An 18,422-nucleotide genomic window follows, 5' to 3' on the forward strand; every position below is an offset into this window, starting at 1 on the left:
TCACCGGGATAATAAATTATTGATTTGGAGGAAGGTTGTAAAAGTAATTTTAATCTACTGTAGTAACTGTTGTCCCCAAGGCTTTCTGCCTCAGTCTGTTAACCGAGGCCTAGTCCTGGAAGCTTAATCTTGGTACAATCCGCTCTAGGCCTAGAATGTTCTCAGACTAAGACTTGCTGCTGAATAAGCTCACCCTTTCTGCTTCTTTCTGGTCTCTGGCTGGCTACTTCAACTCAGCTGCTCTGGCTCAACTCCTCCTGACTGATGCAGTGTGGCTTCTCTCTCGGCCTCTCCTCCATTGCTCTGCTTGGCCTCAGACTAATTCTGACGATCTGTTCTAATCTGCTGGCTCCCTTTCCTTCTCTGGCTCATTCTCTCCAACCCGTCTCTGTAAAACTGTCCTGGTAAAACTGCCTCCTCCCTCCTTTCTCTGCACGGCTCTCTTAAGAAGCTCCTCATTCCTCTCTCTTTCCATGAGACCTGTGCATATCCTATTCTGTCAGATCTTTGTCTGCCACTCAATCAGACATCACTTTCAAACATGGGTGCTTCCTCCTTCAAACTAATTTAACTTCAGTGTTTGAGATTAAAGGTGTGTGCTAAGGGTGTGTCTATTCTAGACAGGGATAAGGGTCTGTGCCGAGGCCTGAGCCACACTACAACTAGAAACAGTTTCTTTGTTTTTTGTCAATCTTGGGGTTCATAGTGTGATTAATTATCCTGCAACAGAAGGTAACCTCTATTCCTCCTCATACATTGACATCTTTGTTTTATGATTATGTTTATGCCTCTCTGTTGCTGTAAAATTATAAAAAATAATTGCTGTCTTTTACCCTGCACTAGATCTGGCACGCAGTGCCCCGAGATACCTGGTAGACATCTTCATCTCTGTCAGCAAAGCCTCTCACCTGCTCTGCTCCATCCCATATCACACTGCCGATGGCCTCTCTCTGAGCCTGGCAGCAATCTCACTACCCATCCAGTTCCCAAGGCAGGCTGCCCCACGCCAGACACACACATCCCAGTTCTGAGGTGGGCTAGTGTCTCCAGCCACCACACACTCTCTTGAACTAAAACTGCCACATGAAAGAACACACAGCACAATAACCTCTGGTCCAATTGATAAGATATAATTGCCCATCTAGACACATTAAAGCCCTGTACACATCCATCCCTTAAGAACACTCATAACAACCTGTAAACGTGCAGCGTGGAATCTTAACATCCGCCTCCATGTTCTCTCAGCTGCTTCTCCCCTCCGTTCCAGTCTCTTCTCTAAAACTTTTCTCCCGCCCATCCTTCCTTCTCGTCCAATGGCAGGCCTTGTTCTATCTTGTACCTTTCTACACCTGCGTGATGCAACACTTCTCAAGTTATTATCTTAAACTAAAGATATGTATTGAAGTTCATTCAGAAGTAACCAGAAAATAAAATTTTAAATGTGACTCTCTTTAATTAGAATTCTTGTTTTCATAGAGTAGGTGTGCTTTGTGTGCTAAGTCTGCAAGGAAAAGCTAGGTTACCAGTAACTGGGCATTTAGATGGAGCTATTCAAACAAATCTCTGTTTTCCTTTTTTTTTTTTAAAACATATTTAATTAATTACTGGCTTACTGACTGATTTAGTTTGTGGTGTGTGTGTGTGTCTGTGTGTGTCTGTCTGTGTGGTGTGCTACAGCCCTTGTGTGGAAATCAGAAGACAGCTTAGGTGTCAGTTCTTTTTTATCATTTGGAGCTTGGCACCAAACATTCCCATTCTCTGGGCCATCTTACCGTTTTACCTTTTCTTCTTTGAAAAATAAGGCTTTTAGGGGAGGGAGCTTTCAGGGAACAGATTTCAACAACTATATGTTTACAAATAGCTTAGAAGATAGTGATTCATATTTTACAAGAATGTTTTTAAAAACTATTTTGGTTTTTGGCATCTCACTCTATAGCCCAGGATGGTCTTTGAACTTGAAATCTTCCTGCCTCAACTTTTAGAGTATGGGATTGCACATGTATGCCATTGTGCCTAGCTTAAAAAAAGTGTTTAAAGGCAATTCTCTACTTTCTAGATACCATAGACATTGTTGACTTAAATAAATAGAGGTCTGTGGACACTGGAGAGATGATTTCTAGCTTAGGATTTTACTGCTGTGAACAGACACCATGACCAGACACCATGTCTTATAAGGACAACATTTAATTGGGGCTGGCTTAGAGGTTCAGAGGTTTAGTCCATTATCTCAGGGTGTGAGCATTGCAGGGCCCAGGCAGGCATGGTGCTGGAGGAGCTGAGAGTTCTACATCTTCATATGAAGGCCGCTAGAAGACTGGCTCCCACATGATTAGGAGGGTGGTCTTATTGCCTACCTTGCAGTGACACACTTTCTCAAGGCCACACCTCTTAATAGTGCTACTCCCTGGGCCAAGCATATTCAAATCACCACAATGTTTTAGTGATGAAAAGCACTTGCTACTTTTGCTACTTTTCCAAAGGATCTTGGTTCGGTTCTCAGCACCTATGTAGTGGCTATTCCTAACTCCAGTTCTAGGGTTTCCAACATTCTTTTCTGACCACAGTAGGCACCAGGCACACATGTGATACATATTCATGCATGTAGGCAAAATGCTAATGCACATACAAAAGAAATAGAATCTAATGGTTTTGCCTTTTCTATATTAAAGTGTACTGTAGTTTGAGATTTAAAAGTGATAGGAATCAGGGCAGGGGTGGGGTACGGGAAAGAAGAGTGTTGCAGGTATAAGGCTAGTCTGGGATTGGTAGTGAGAACTCAGCCAGTGAGGGATATATAACAAGACCCTGTCCCAAAGAACAAAACAAAAAGAGCAGCAGCAACTAATGTTCATTTTAATGCCAATGATTTTACCTTTTTAAAGCTGAAAACCCAAAGAAGGACTTAGGTGTAGATGAAGGTGGGGCTGTTGAGATAGCGTGAGTGACATTGGATTTTTGGGTTGTAACTTCATCTTGTATCTTCCTTTTTGGGAAGTTAATTTATTAAACAATTTTGAAAAATTTAGAACTTGCTTGCAGGCTTGAAATACAATATATGTGGAAAATTTATGAGAAGAAATTGAATTTATTAGTGTTGGCTGATTTCTGATTGTGTGTGTGTGTGTGTGTGTGTGTGTGTGTGTGTGTGTGTGTGTGTGTGTGTTTAGGCTTCACACTTTAGCTCAGTTGGTCCTAAATTCATCATAATCCTTTTGCCTCTGCATTTGGGTGCTGACATCGTAGGTTTGAGTCATCATGCTCAACTCTGACCATTCCCTCCCTCTCCTTCTGCTTCTAGGAATTACTCTCTTCAGTAGTTAGGGTGACTTTGTTGCTTTTCCTCTTCTTCATTCCATTCATAATTTAGCATGAATAAATTTGAAAACTGTTGGCCATTACAACACACAGTACAATTAAAACCTAAAACTTGATTGCCTAGATTGAGGTGGCATGTTACTGTTCTTGTGACAGATGGTTTCTCCATGCTCCTTCCTTCGCTCCTGTGTTCTTTTTTCTTTTTCTGGAGAATAAATCCCATGTGTTCCCCATTTTGGCTCTAGTTGTGTTCTGCCCACTCACGGCTTCAGAGGAACTCTAATGTGGATGTACTAGCTGCTGGCGTTATATCAGGAAGTGGTTACACAGTGAGGCTCCTATGCCAAGTGCTCAGTTATCAGAAAAATCGTAGCTTCATAAAATTAAACAGTCACACCGAATAAGGCTAAATTTTATTCTTTTAAGAATACACTTAAAAAAAATCTTACTTTAATGCATCTGTATGTAGGTGCGTGCCCATGAGTGCAGGTGTCTGTGGTGGCCAGAGGTGTCAGGTCCCTCTGGAGCTGGAGTTATAGGTGATTGGGAGCCTGTGTGGGAGTTGTATGGGTGTCGGGAACTGACTCTGTTTGGTTCTAGGGAGAGCAGTACCAGCTCTAAGTGCAGCAGCAGCCCTAGCTTCAGGGTGTATTTTAAAAACTGTTGTTACACTTGTAGTTTGTGTGTTTGCATGCACACATGCCAGCGTGTGGGCGTGGACAGTAAGGACAGCTCCTTCCACCATGGAGACTGAACTCAGGCTGCCAGCTTGGGAATAGGTGTCTTTACCGCTGAGCCTTCCTGCAGGGCCCTTAGCCTATGCTTTCAGTTGCTGGTCCACACTAGGTATTTGTAGTGCATATATATTACAAAACAGGCTTTTAAAATCTGAACCACATAATCGGGAATGTATAGAGAGTTGTGCTGTAGTGTGTTTGTTAGGGCGCCGAATGAGTAGACCTAATTGTACTGAGTATATAATCATGGATTTTTTGGGGGGGAGGGATGATCTTGTGTGGTTTAGGGTGGCCTTCTACTGTAGTCTTCTTGCCTAAGCCTTCTGAATGTTGGGATACAGGTGTATACTACCATGTCCCGCCATGACAGAAATTTAATTCACAGAGGCTTAATTGTAGTAATTGAACCTGTGAGATATAGTATTGAATTTTATATTTGATCTGTTATAACACTGAATACATAAGGATTTGCCAGACTTTCAAGTTGGACCAATAAGTGATTGCTATTGCTGCTGCTGCCACCACTGCCTCTCCTCCTGTTTTTTTCCCTTGTTTACAATTTACATTATTTATTTATTTAAAAATTATTTTATTTATTTACATTCCAGCCATTGTCCCACTCGTATCCCCCTCCCATAGTTCCTTATCCCATTCTTCTTCCTCCTTATCTCTGAAAGGGTGTACTTCCCCATCCCCAAGCATCACCCTTCCCTGGGGCCTCAAGTCTCAGGATTAGGCACGTCTTCTCCCACTGAGGCCAGACTAGGCAGTCCTCTGCTGTATGTGTGCTAACAAAGCCAAGAGCTGGTTCTCTGAGAAAACCAGTAAGATAGACCTTAGCCAAGCTAACCAAAGGGCACAGAGACAGGATCCACATTAACAAAATCAGTATCGAAAAGGGAGACATAACAACAGAAGCCGAGGGAGTTCAAAAAACCATCAGAACTTACTATAAAAGCCTATATGCAACAAAACTAGAAAATTATGATTTTCTAGACAGATGCCGTGTACCAAAGTTAAGTCAAGATCATTTAAACCATCTAAACAGTCCCATCATCCCTAAGAAAATAGAAATAGTCATTAAAAATCTCTCAACCAAGAAAAGCCAGGGCCAGGTGGTTTAAGTGCAGAATTCTACCAGACCTTCAAAATACAACACCCCTTTATGTTAAAAGTCTTGGAGAGGTCAGGAATTCATGACACCAAAACATAAGTAATATATAGCAAACCAACAGTCAACAGCAAATTAAATGGAGAGAAATGTGAAGCAATCTCACTAAAGTCAGGGACAAGACAAGGCTTCCCACTCTCTCCCTACCTATTCAGTATAGTACTTGACGTTATAGCCAGAGCAATTAGACACTCCCTTTTTTTTTGGTTTTGTATGTATGTATGTATGTATGTATGTATGTATGTATGTATGTATGTATGTATTTATAATGTATGTGAGTACACTGTAGCTGTTTTCAGACACCAGAAGAGAGCATTGGATCCCATTTCAGATGGTTGTGAGCCACCATGTGGTTGCTGAGATTTGAACTCAGGACCTCTGGAAGAGCAGCCAGTGCTCTTAACCACTGAGCCATCTCTCCAGCCCTGACACTCCTGTTTTTAAATTTAATTTTATTTACTTATTATTTCACACAGGATATCTCTGTATAGCCTTAGTTGTCTTGGAGAGCCACCAGCCTCTGCCTCCTAAGTGTTGGGATTAAAGGCTTGTGTCACTATACCTGCCCTGTCATTCCTTTTCTTCTTTTCTATTGCTTTGTAGAAAGATCAGATCAGGACCAAGAGAATTTATAAAGCATTTAATATGGAGCTTACCGGGCAGGCTTAGAATCCGTGGCCATCATTTCAGGAAACATGGCGGCAGGCAAGCAGACATGACACTAGAGCAGCAGCTGAGAACTTAGTTCTCGATCTGAAAGTTGGAGGTGGAGAGGTGGGGTGTGGGGAAAGGAGGGAAGGAGGGAGAGAGGGAGGAAGAGGAGAGACAAACACTGCGAATGGCTTGAGTCTTTTGAAACCTCAAAGGCATCTCCAGTGATACACCTCCTCCAACAAGGCTACAAATTCCTAGTCCTTTCCAAACAGTTCTGCCAGATGAGGACCAGGTATTCAAGCATATTAGCCTATGGGGGAAGATTCTCATTCAAACTACACCGTCCCCTCTTCTTTACAGGTTAGCCTGTGTAGAGCCTTCCTGCCCCAGTTTCCTGAGTGCTGGGATATATACCATACATGGCTCCTTGTAGGCTTCTCTCTTAAAATTCAATACTTACTGGCGTTTTACTACAATCCTTGTGTTTCAGTTGGATGCTTTTTTTTTTTTAAATTTACTTTTGACTCTTTGGCCAGCAAATGCATTTATTTAACCTTAGAGAGTACATAATTCAGCAGTTACACAAAGTGAGTTTGAGCTGTTTTTCTCATGGTCTGTTGTATCCTATTCTGGAAATGTGATGTGAGTGGGAAGAAGGAATTCATATATATATATATTCATTCATTCCTATATATGTTGCTGTCTCAGTATAGCATTGTCTAATCTGTATGTCAGAAGTATGTATTGAGTAACTGACATGAATGCCAGCTAGCTTGCTTAATGTTTTGAGGCGTTAAAAAAAAAAAAAAAAAAGGAAGCAGGGAGAAAGAGAACAGATATGCACTATGCACGTAAAGAGTTTAGAATAACATTAACATGGAGTAAGCATATTGTGTGGTTTATAAGTAAGAGTTTTTGGAGTAGTCAAATTCTAGAGTATTTTGTTCTGGGTATTTCAGTGGTGGAGCTTCCTATAAGACAAAGCTGTTTCCTTATATAGGTACAACTTTTCATATAAATAAAATATTTAGTGTTAAAAATATCCTTGAATCTCATGTTTTATATATAAGTGTAAAAAATTGGTATATCTGAAAAGTATCCACAGTATTGGTATTTACAGATTACTGAAATATTAGAGGGAGCATGTAATGTGTTTGTGTTTGTGTGTGTGTGTGTGTGTGTGTGTGTGTGTGTGTCTTGAAGTGGTATAGCTTAATTATAGCGCCATTTTTTTTTTTTTTTTTTTTTTTTTTCGAGCTGGGGACCGAACCCAGGGCCTTGCACTTCCTAGGCAAGCGCCACCACTGAGCTAAATCCCCCAACCCCTATAAGCGTCATTTTAAAGTTACACACTGTGGATCCAGTAAGCTTAGACCTACTGACCCAAGGAATGGAGAGAAATCTCTAATCTGTACATTGAAGATAATGCTTGGTCATGAAGAGGATATGGGAATTAAATAAATTAAGGTTCATGGAACATTTAGAATCAGGGATTATGTGTAGCAAGTACCAGTTCTTTGTTTTTGTCTTTTCACTGTGGTCTCTCTTGTAAATTTAATATTGATTCAGAAACTCAGAAAGATCTATTTGAGTGTGTTTTCTCAGTGTAGGATTATTGATTAAAATTTTCTTGTTAATACTTTTTTTCATGTAATGAATGTGAATTTGTCATATAATAAAAACATAATGAAAACGAAGATTAAATCTGTACATTTATATGTCATTACAAGATAAAATACAGGATTATTCACTTGGAATTCAAAAAATATTTGAATGATATTGAGTGAGCTAAAATACTTCTGTTTAGAATTGTAAACATGATGGGTGGGAGTAACTTTATGGAATCTCTTTCATATTCTTTTACAGTACCCCTACAAATCATGTAGTATAAATATTAAATTTACATTTATTGGCTGTTTGTTCTGTTTAAAAGTAATTGTTTTTTTGTGGAAACTTTTAATCATTAAGAAAGTTTTAAGTTTCCTGCCTTTGTGTAATACTTGTTATATATCTATCTTAGGATTTCGTTTCAGTCTGGAACTAGGTAGAAGGTAGAACAAATCTATTCCTCTTTCTAGAATAATAGAGTGTTTATGAAATAGATATTTAGTTGCCCAAAAAGTTGCTGGTGGGACTGGACCACTTGGCTTCAGGCTAGCTTCTGCACCCCTGTGAACTCAGAGTGGTTGGAGTTCCTGCAGCCCGATCCCTCCCAGCATATGTCCTGGCTAATGAAGACAGACCTCTTTCTTCCTGTCACCCAGGCCCATGCTAGTCTTCCATGCTCTTGTTTAACTGGTGGTCTGGATCACCTCCTGTGCTGTTGTACTAGGCTATGTAGGAATTTGTGAGTTTTCACTTACATTGGGAAAGAACGAGTCATAGTGGATGTATTGTTTTTGATTTATGTGGCTGAATATTTTTGCATGTGCTTACGTATATGTACTATGTGCATGCCTAGTGCCTGTGGAAGTCAGCAAAGGGTGTCAGCTCTCCTGGAACTGTAGTGAGGGATGGTTGTAAGCCCCCATGTGGTTCTAGAAACTAGACCTATGTCCTCTGCAAGAGCAGCATGCGCTTTAACTGCCGAGCCATTCATTTCTTCAGTCCCTGATCTTAAGTTTAAGTTCAACGTCAGCGATGTAGTGAGTTGGAGGTCAACCTGGAATACTCGAGACCCTGAAAATAGGACAAAGCAAATATTGCAACTTTTTTTATTGGATTTTTATTTTATTTATTTACATTTCAAATGTTATCCCTTTTCCCGGTTTCCTGTCCATAGCCCCCCTATCCCATCCCTCCCTCCTTTCCCTTCTTCTATGAGGGTGTTCCCCCACCCATCTACCCACCCCTTCCTGTCTCCAACCTTAATGTATTGGAACTTGGATATTTTGTTTGTTTCTGAGACAGAATCTTACCATGTAGTTCTGCTTGGCTTAGAACTCACAGTGATCTTCCTGTCTCTGTCTATTGAGGCTGGAACTGAAGCTTCTAGATGGTATTGTTTACTTGAAAGGCTCTGTAATCACACTTTAAAAAACAGTTATATAAAATAATTAAAATGTGGCCAGATAGTGGCACATGCTTTTAATCTTAGCACTTTGGAGGCAGGCGGATCTCTGAGTTCAAGATCAGTCTACAGAGTGAGTCCACAGCAGCCAAGGCTACACAGAGAAACTCTGGAAACAACAGCAGCAACAACAATAAAAACAAACAAAAAGCTTATTTAAAATAAAAGTTGAGCTTTTTTTTTTTTTAACTTGGAAGAGAAGCTCTTGGGATGTATACTTTAATTGGGGTATAAACTAAGTGCTTTTGAATTATAACCCAGATAAAAATCAAAGCTTGCTTTGTGATATTAACTAATGCCTGCTGCTCTTTATGGGAGGTGTACTGCGTTGTTTTAAGTTTTACTTACTCTGCTTTAGTGAAAAAAGGTGACTCAACTCCTAAATTGTTTTTGCAGCACATTTTATAATAGGTGAGCTTAAAAGTCAGTAATTTATAATATAGGTGTTTTTTTCAATTACATAGTAGCTATCAGTGTCTATAAAATTTTACTTTTGGAAATCTAGGAATATGGGAGGTGATACTCTCAATATATATAATTTTATAACTGGACACTAATAAAAAACCATTGCCATAGAAGATTGGTTAGACAGTCCCAGGTCATTGTGGCTACTCCCGCAGGTACTGAAAACACATAGGAAACATTGAGTGGAAGTGTGTTTTGCTGTACTGAGACAGCACTGAGGAATGTGTCCTAAAGACAGGGAGAGGGGTGGTCGTCCTGGAAGCAGTATGCAGTGTTATTTTCTTAGGTGAGGAGGATAGTTTTCTTGATACCCTTTTCCTCTTTTGTTTGTATTGTTTTGAGGCAGGGTTTCTCTGTATAGCCCTGGCTCCTGAAACTCTATATGTAGTCTAGGCTAGCTCCGAACTTGGAAAGATCTCCCTTCCTCTTCCTTCCTAGAGCAGCGATCACAGCTATGAAGCCATGCTCTGTGCCGCTGTTGTTGTTTGTAACGGAGCAGCCAACCAGTGGCTTCTTCACTTTCTGAGGTGGTTATTCTACCTTTGCTTTCTGTAGATCCTTTGTCTGGAAAAATTGCTCAGGAGTCCTTAGAATTCTGCTTTAGTAACAGTTTTCCCTTTACCAGAGCTATACATGAACTAATGTTATTACAGAAACAAATTTGAGAGTAAAAACAATTGTTTCTTTTGGAGTTTGCCTCTTTTGTTGTATTTTCATCTTAGTCACTGGTTCTTAGAGTAATTGCCATAGCTGGTATGTCAGTTTGACATTTTGATTTCAAAGATCCTATTATAATCTTGCTGTAAATGTCAAACAGTTCCTCAGTGATAGACAGAAGCCCCCACTGATGCTTGGTTAGAATGGAAGATGGTTTTAGAGTCCTGGTTATTTTGTCCATGTGTAGAGCTTAACATTTACATTGCCGAATGGAGCTTTTATTTATTGATTTCAGGTTATTGGCTAAGTTTTGCCCTGTGCTGACTTTGAATTTAATTATATCATTGAGAAAGAACAGGAAAGCAAATTTTAAAGCAGGATGATTTTACATACAAGAGCAACCAACACTGTTACTTAATAGCTTGTACATGTTCCATGTTAGCATATGTTTCAGTGGTCAGCAAATTTCTTAGTGTTCTTGTGTAACTTAACATAGTAGGCTCACATCTTGGGAAGGCAAAGCCAAAATGAGCAGTCAACGCATAACAGAGTGGAGAAAGATTTATTACCTGCAGCGGGCCAGTGGGACTGGGGAGTTATTTTCAGAGAAGTGCCATCCTGCAGCAAAGGAAGCACATGATTTATTCTAGATTGTAAATATTCATATGGGTGCCAGCCCCTACATATGTTCAGTTAGGGGTTCATCCCTGAGCATGTTCAGCGTAAGGTCACGCAGCACGTGTTTATAAGACTAAAGTGGTAGACGAGAGTGCTCTCAACTTGTTCTGCAAAGTTTTAGCTGAAAACAGCTCAAAGTCCAGTTCGAGGGTTTGTCGATACAAGAGTTTGCTTCTGACAGGGTCTGCCTTGCTTACTGGACAGCACTAGTGACAGGAAACACATTTGGCTTATGGAATGTTCACTTAGTTGTAACGGATGTGTCTTGACCAGAGAGCAGCTTGATTACTGAGGAATTGATTTTGAAGTCTTCACAAGGGTGTGTCCTTCAAGATCACTGAGAAGGATATTGATCTCTGCTTGTTAGACGAACACTGTATCTAGCTTTCTTTGTTTTATAAGCACAATTGTGTCAGGAAGCAACCCTTGTATTTAGCAGTGTTTTTCCATTTACGGATTCGATAATACAGTAATGAATAGAACATTTCTCCTTCTTGTAAAGTAATATATACATAGACTATAGAAATGTCTAACTCTAATATTCTCTGATGCAGATGTGTGTATATGTGTATGAGATCATGAGTGTGCACGCACACACAGTACACACACAGTGTACACACACAGTGTATACACACAGTACACACACACAGACACACAGACACACACAGTACACACACAGTGTACACACACAGTGTACACACACAGTACACACACACACACACACACACACACACACACACACACATACACACACACACATTCTGTAATGCGGGATCCAGCAGGGCATTAGGTATGCTAAGCAGGTGCTCTGCCTCTGAGTTGCCTTCTCACGCAGCACATCCTTTTATATTAATAAAATAAAACAAAACAAGAATAGCAGGGAGTTGGTGAGATTGTTTTATCAGTTAAAAATGTATTGCTTTTGCAAAGGACCTGAGTTGAGTTCCCAGTACCCAGGTTAGTGGCTAATAGCCCTCTGTAACTCTAGCTCCAGGGGAGCCAATGCTTCAGGCTTCTGTGGGCACCAACGCTTGTGTGCACACATAGACATACAGACGACACGGTGCTAATCCTTTAGCCACCTTCTATTGTTGATATTAATATTTTTCTTATGAAATACTACTGTGACTGTCTTGGTTAGTGTATTTTGTATCTCTATATTTTTCTATAATTGTTAAAAAGTTAAATGTATTTGACAAAGATGACCCAAAGGAATTAGAGAGCCAGTCTTATTACATTCATTGTGTATTCTTTAAAACTTTAACATCTATAAGACCTTTAGTTTGTAATGAGAAAAAAGTTATGAAAACAAGCCTCTAAGTTATTTTATTAACTGCCATGTATTTAGAATGAGAAATGGCATGTTTAAAATAGTTTTTGCTTCCTTAAGGTGTTAGAACTGTGCTTATAAAACAAAAGGGGTTGGGCTAGGGTGTGTCTCAGTTGTGGAGTGTTTGCCTACCATGTACAAGGCTCTGGGTTTCATATGCACAGCACGTCAGGGAGTGGGGGAGTCCATGCGCCTGTATGCATGGGCACAGGTTCAGTGGTCCTTCTAGCCCCAATTGCTTTCATTCAGCCTCCTCAATTTTGAATCCTTGAGGAAAAAATAGATCCCAGTTCCATAGAAATCTACTTTATGGAATGAATTGCTCTGTTTCTTTTGTGTGTCTTGATGTCCTTTCACCTCTCCTTCTCTTCATCATCTTTCCCTCTTCTTCCTCACCCTTCCCTTCTCCTCTTTCCCTTCCTTCTAGTTACTTAAGTGCTTATCTATTTTAAGGTTTGTTCTAGTGGTAGGCTTCTTGAATTGTTTTCACGTTATTAGATTACTTATTTAAGTTTATGGCTTTTATTGCTTATTGGTGATTGGAAGAAAAACTCCCATGAATATGTCTATTTTTGATATGCTAACTTTTAAAACAATTTTTGTTTTCCTTCAATGCTAAATCACAAAATTTTCTTAATTATTTTAATAAATTCTCTTAGCTACTTAAAGAATGATGTAGATGTTTTTAGGAAACATGTGGAAAAGAACATATATATATATGTGTGTGTGTGTGTGTGTATATATATACATATATATATAAAGATAGAGAGTGTGTCTGTGTGTGTGTGTGTGTGTGTGTGTGTGTGTGTGTGTGTATACGATTGCATGTGCTCTTGCTCACATATGTCCATGGAGGCCTCAGGAGGTTATTGGATATCTTCCTTTATTACTTTGTGCCATATTGGCCCGAGACAGGGACTGTCATTGAGCTGGTGTTGGTCTGCCAGCTCCCAGGATCTGCTTCATATTGTTTCCTTGCCATCCCGCTGCTGGGGTTACAGCATGAGCTGCCATGTCCAGCTTGTATGTGGCAGCTAGGGATTTGAACTCAGTCCTCTTGCTCGCACACAAGTATGCTTCCGTTCTGAACCACTTCTTTCATTTCCAAAGACATATTTTGCTTTCTGTTTGTCTTTGAAGTTATTGACAAATTGTGTACCGATATCACTGTGACAGTGTCTTACTTTTCAGAAGAATTTGTGCCTTTCTCTAAGAAAGCTATAATTGTTACTGTTTTGATCCCAGGTATGTGGGTTTTTTTTTTTGTTTGTTTGTTTGTTTTATCCTTTCTAACACAATGTACGTTAGTGTTTTACAAGATATGTGTGCTGACTAGTTTTATGTGACCTTGACATAGCTAAAGTCATTTTGGGAGAGGGAGTCTCAATTGAAAGAATGTCTTCAGTAAACTGCATTTGGGCAAGCCTGTGGTGCATTTTCTTCATCGATGCAGGAAGACCTAGCTTGTGGTGGGCAGTGCCACCCCTGGCCTGGTGGTCCTAGGTGCTATAGAAAAGCGGACTGAGCAAACCATGAGGAATAAGCCAGTAAGCAGCTCCCTCCAAGGCCTCTGCATCAGCTCTTGCCTCCAGGTTCCTGCCCTGCCTTCCCTCAGTGGTGCACCATGATGTGAAATTGTAAGCTAAAATAAACTCTTTCGTCTCCAAGTTGCTTTTGATCTTGTGTTTATCGCAGCCATAGAAATCCTAAGACAATACCTGAGTATTTATCACACATTACAACACTTCATCCTGAGAGTGCTGTCCTGATTTACAAAGAAATTAAGGTGGTTGTATTAGTTATATTTCTCATTGTTTTAACCAAGTATCTGACAAGGAACAACGTTAAGTTGAGAGGGCTTCTTTTGCCTCATGGTTTGAGATTTCTCTATCAGGAAACACATGGCTCTCGTTTGTGGCCAGTGTCTTTTTATTCTTACCAGGCTTTTCTTCTCTCTTAATTACACCTTAAAGACAGCCTATTTAATAAAGGGTGCTGGCAAAATGAAGAATGAAATAGATATATCATCCCTTACTGTATAAAAATAAATTCAAATTTGATCAAGGGTCTTAATTTAAAACCTGAGATAGGCCTGTACGCTTTTAATCCCAGCACTCAGAAGACAGAGGCAGGTGGATCTCAAATGAGTTTGAGGCTAGCCTGGAGTACATACAGAGTTCCAGGCCAGCTAGAACAACACAGTGAGACCCTTCTCAAAAATAAAGAGGGACATAAAGTTCAAACCTAAGATGATATTGCTGCTAAAGGGAAATATAGGGAGGACACTTTTGGATATGGGTGTAGGCAAAAATTTTCTAAATATAGAACCCCAGTAGCAAAGAAAATACCCCTAAGAATTGACAAAATTGCAGAGCTTAATCATAGTAAAAAAAGTCAGCAAAACGAACAAACAGCCCATAAAATGGGAAAAAAAAATCTTTACAGTTACCACAAACAAGGCATAATAATTAGAATATATAAAGAGGGTACAAATCCCCACTGTCAATCAGTAAATGAACTAATGACTGACTAGACAGTTCTTAAAAGAAGAAATGCAGATGACCAATACATATCTTTGAAAGTGCCCCCCATCATTTTTCATCTTTAGGGAAATGCAAATTTTAACTCATTTGGAGTTCTATCTCACCCCACTCAGAATGACTGTCATCAAGAAAACAAATTGCAGCAAATGCTGACAACCATGTAGGGAAATGGAACCCTTACTCACTGTGAGCACTGGTACAACGAGAGCGTTCCCAGAGAACTGCAAGTACAACTGTGCCTGTGTGCTTACTCTGCTGCTTCGGGGCCTATACCTAACGACTACATCCTACCACAGAAATGCTTGGACATTATGTTTATTGCTGATCTGTTCATAGTAAGAAGGAAATGGATTCAGCTTAGGTATCCATCGATAAATGAATAAAGAAAATATGATGCATTTTTTACAATTATTTTTTATTCATTTGAAGGAAATGAAATTTTAGAAAAATTGATAAAACTATGAGATAATTTTAGGTGGAGAAAGAGAATGCCCTGTGAGTCTAGGGGCTTCTAAGCACGAGGGGGACTTGAGCATGGGAGAAGTCAGGTTGGGAAAGGTGGTCCGTATGATGGGAAAGCAGGAGTCTGTATGGAAGGAGTGTGGGGCGAAAAGTAGAGCAAGTGTTCTGTGAAAGGGGAAGTTGGGGTGGGACCGTGGGTGCAGAAGGGTATGGGGGGATTGAGGCATGGGTTGGGGCAGGGCAGGGGAATTACTGCAAGGGAAGTAGACGTGAAAATGCACTAAGGAAACCTATTACTTTGTAAGTTAATTTTAAAAACGATAATGAAAAAAGGTTTTTAAAGGTTTTGTTTCTGTATAGACAAATATACAGTTTCTGTTGGATGTTTTTTAGCTTTTGTACTTCTGTTGTGTGTCGGTTTACTTTTTGTGGGACATGCACACAGACAGGTCGTGTTTTAACACTGAGCCATCTCCAGCCCTTATGTTGATGGTGTAAAATCACTAGTCTGATTTTATGCTTAATTCGCGGTGTCTCGTGTATTGCTTCTCTTGCTTTCACAAGCAGACTGTAGGTTTGTTTGGTCATTTCTACTTGTGTGCTTTTATTCATTATCCTGCTGTACTGGTTAGCATCTCTGCAGTGGTGACCCAGATGTCTGGCTTCTGGTTTTAAACGAACTCTTTTATTATTTGTCTAGTTTCTTTTTGGGATCTTTCGCCTCTTCTAAAGTAGTTAGCAGCAGGTGTTTTTGTTTTCCTTTGTTTATTTTTGCTCTTTTTGTGATGGTGTTGAGGAAGGTGGTAGTTTTCTTTTTTTTTCTTTTTTTCCTGGAGCTGAGGACCAAACCCAGGGCCTTGTGCTTGCTAGGCAAGCGCTGTACCACTGAGCTAAATCCCCCCACCCCTACCCCCGGTGGTAGTTTTAATAAAGCTAACTAACTTGTCTGTAGCCAGGAGAGCAGGTGTTGCCTTGTAGTCCACTGAAGAAATGCTGCTGAGTCGAGCTAATGAGCGGGTACAACACTACTTGTGTTCCTTCTGCTTCCCAAACTGTAATTACACGTCACAGTTATTAAAGTGTGCGTAAGTTTATTAGCTTTAATTTGTATTACTTTTGACCTCAATGGATTGATAATGTTAAAAAAAGAGAGGAATAGCCACACTTAGAAATCATCTCCCCTTGAGTTTAACTTCTGGTAGACTCTGACTGTTTTAGATTCAGTAGCTGAGGCTATCCCCAACTCTTCTGCCTTCTGGGGTTAAGACTACAGGGGTGAACCAACACTCTGTGAATTCTTCTTCTGAATTCACTAAGAGATGTCTGTGTTTTAGAGTTTGAAGGGTGATGGAGTAAAGTAGGATTTGGAGAATCAGCATTTCCATGCATCTTTTTATTGAGATTATTAGCATCTAGCTACCATTGAATATTTGAAATCTGTTGCTGGCACTTTAATTTTTAAAACCATGTTTATAAATTAAAATACCTGATAGTTTATTATAATTGTATTCATGTTAAAATAAATACAACAATGATTTTTAAGAAAAATTGATTTTTTTATTACCAGAAATAAAAATTTCTGTTTGCTAAGAAAACAATACCCAAGCCAGATACTAAAAAGAAAAGACTGTCTTCACTTTCTATGAAACCAAACCAAACCAAACACAGAAACACAAAACCATTTTGGAGCCAAGGCATAGTTAGGTGTAGAATACTTGCCTAGCATAAGCAACCCCTGTGTACTGCAAACACACACACACACACACACACACACACACACACACACACACACACACACACACACACACACACACAATCTCTTTAAAAGTCATCATATGTGGCCTTATAAGACAGCTCATGGTAAAGGGTAAAGGAGCCTGTTGCCAAGCATGAAAGGAGAGAACTGACCCTTGAAAGTCGTCCTCTGGCTTCCATGCTAGTCCCATGGCTGCTGCACACATACGCACTTGTGCCCCCTTTCCCTCACACACAGAGTGAATGGAAATGTTACAGAATCCTCAGTAGTGCTGAGAGCGAAATGACGGGATTGGAAAGATTTGTGACACATACAGAAAGTGGATGTTTGTTTTGCTGATGTTTCATAAAGAATCACCTCCCCACTGGAGCACTCAGATCTTAGTTACTTTTCTATTGCTGTGTAAAATACCCCAACAGGAGCTACTTCAAAACAGGAGGTTTATTTTGTCTTTCAGTTTGAGGTGTAGTAGATTGGGAAGGAAGGCAAGGCAGCAGCGGGGCTTGAAACAGCCGGTCAGGTTGTCCCCACAGTTGGAAGGCAGAGGGAGATGAAGATTTGTGCTGGGCCAGCCTTCTCCTTTTTGTGGAGTCTAGAATTCAAGTCCAGGGGAATGGTGCTACTTCTAGTTTTGGGTCTTTTCTCCTCAGTTAACCTCATCAACATAGTCCTTCCCTGGTGTGCTGATGTTTTGTCTCCTAGGTGATTCCAAGATCATTTCAGGTTGATTGTTAACATGACCTTCATTTGTCAGTAAAATTGAAATGCTTAGTACATGGGACAGATGTATACAGGAGTGCCGTTCACAGAGTCAAAGGCATAACGCTACTTTGCCAGGGATTGGGAAAAGGAACTATGGAAAGCTACTTACTAGTGACCTTAAATTCTCAGTGAAGCAAGATGAATAAGCTGCAGACATAGATCCAGTACAGCATTGTCCCTGCAGTCAACAGCAGCATTCCAGGCCTTAAAAATTCTTATGACGATGGAGGCTATGCTGAGTCGTTCTACTTTTTGAGTATGTATCACCTGGCTTCAAACTCGAGATACTCCTGCCTCAGTCTTTAACATGATATTATAGGCATATACTATTATGCCTGGTTTTGGTTGTTTGTGTGTGTCCATTCATGAGTTCGTATGTATGTATGTATGTATGTATGTATGTATGTATGTATGTATGTATGTATGCATGCATGCATGTATGTGAAGGTTAATTAATATTTATAATAATTAAAAGTCATTTTGTGGGGTTGGGGATTTAGCTCAGTGGTAGAGCGCTTGCCTAGCAAGCACAAGGCCCTGGGTTTGGTCCCCAGCTCCGAAAAAAAAAAAAAAAAATTTAAAAAGTCATTTTGTTTTTCGATAGACTTTTACGTTTTGGAATAAATTTTGTTTTTTATTCCTGGTGATATAGAGTCTTCCCACTCCCTTTAAGATAAATTTTGAGATGTCTAGATTTTTATTGTGGTTTATAAAAATAAAGGACTGACATACTTCTTTTCCTGGGTTGTGGGGAGGGGATAAGCACAAATTAAGTTACTGACAATTACAGCTTATTACCATAGTTTTAAAACTTGAATTGAA

General features: G+C 39.8%; 1 protein-coding gene across 8 annotated transcripts in view; it reads left to right on the top strand.

The window, feature by feature from the left end:
* Positions 1-18,422, top strand: part of Erc1 (ELKS/RAB6-interacting/CAST family member 1) — a 286,731-nt gene that overhangs the window by 39,766 nt on the left and 228,543 nt on the right. The gene's annotated exons all lie outside the window — the stretch shown is intronic.

The sequence above is a fragment of the Rattus rattus genome, chromosome 6 (genome assembly GCF_011064425.1).
Source record: "Rattus rattus isolate New Zealand chromosome 6, Rrattus_CSIRO_v1, whole genome shotgun sequence".
Taxonomy (NCBI): Eukaryota; Metazoa; Chordata; class Mammalia; order Rodentia; family Muridae; genus Rattus; species Rattus rattus.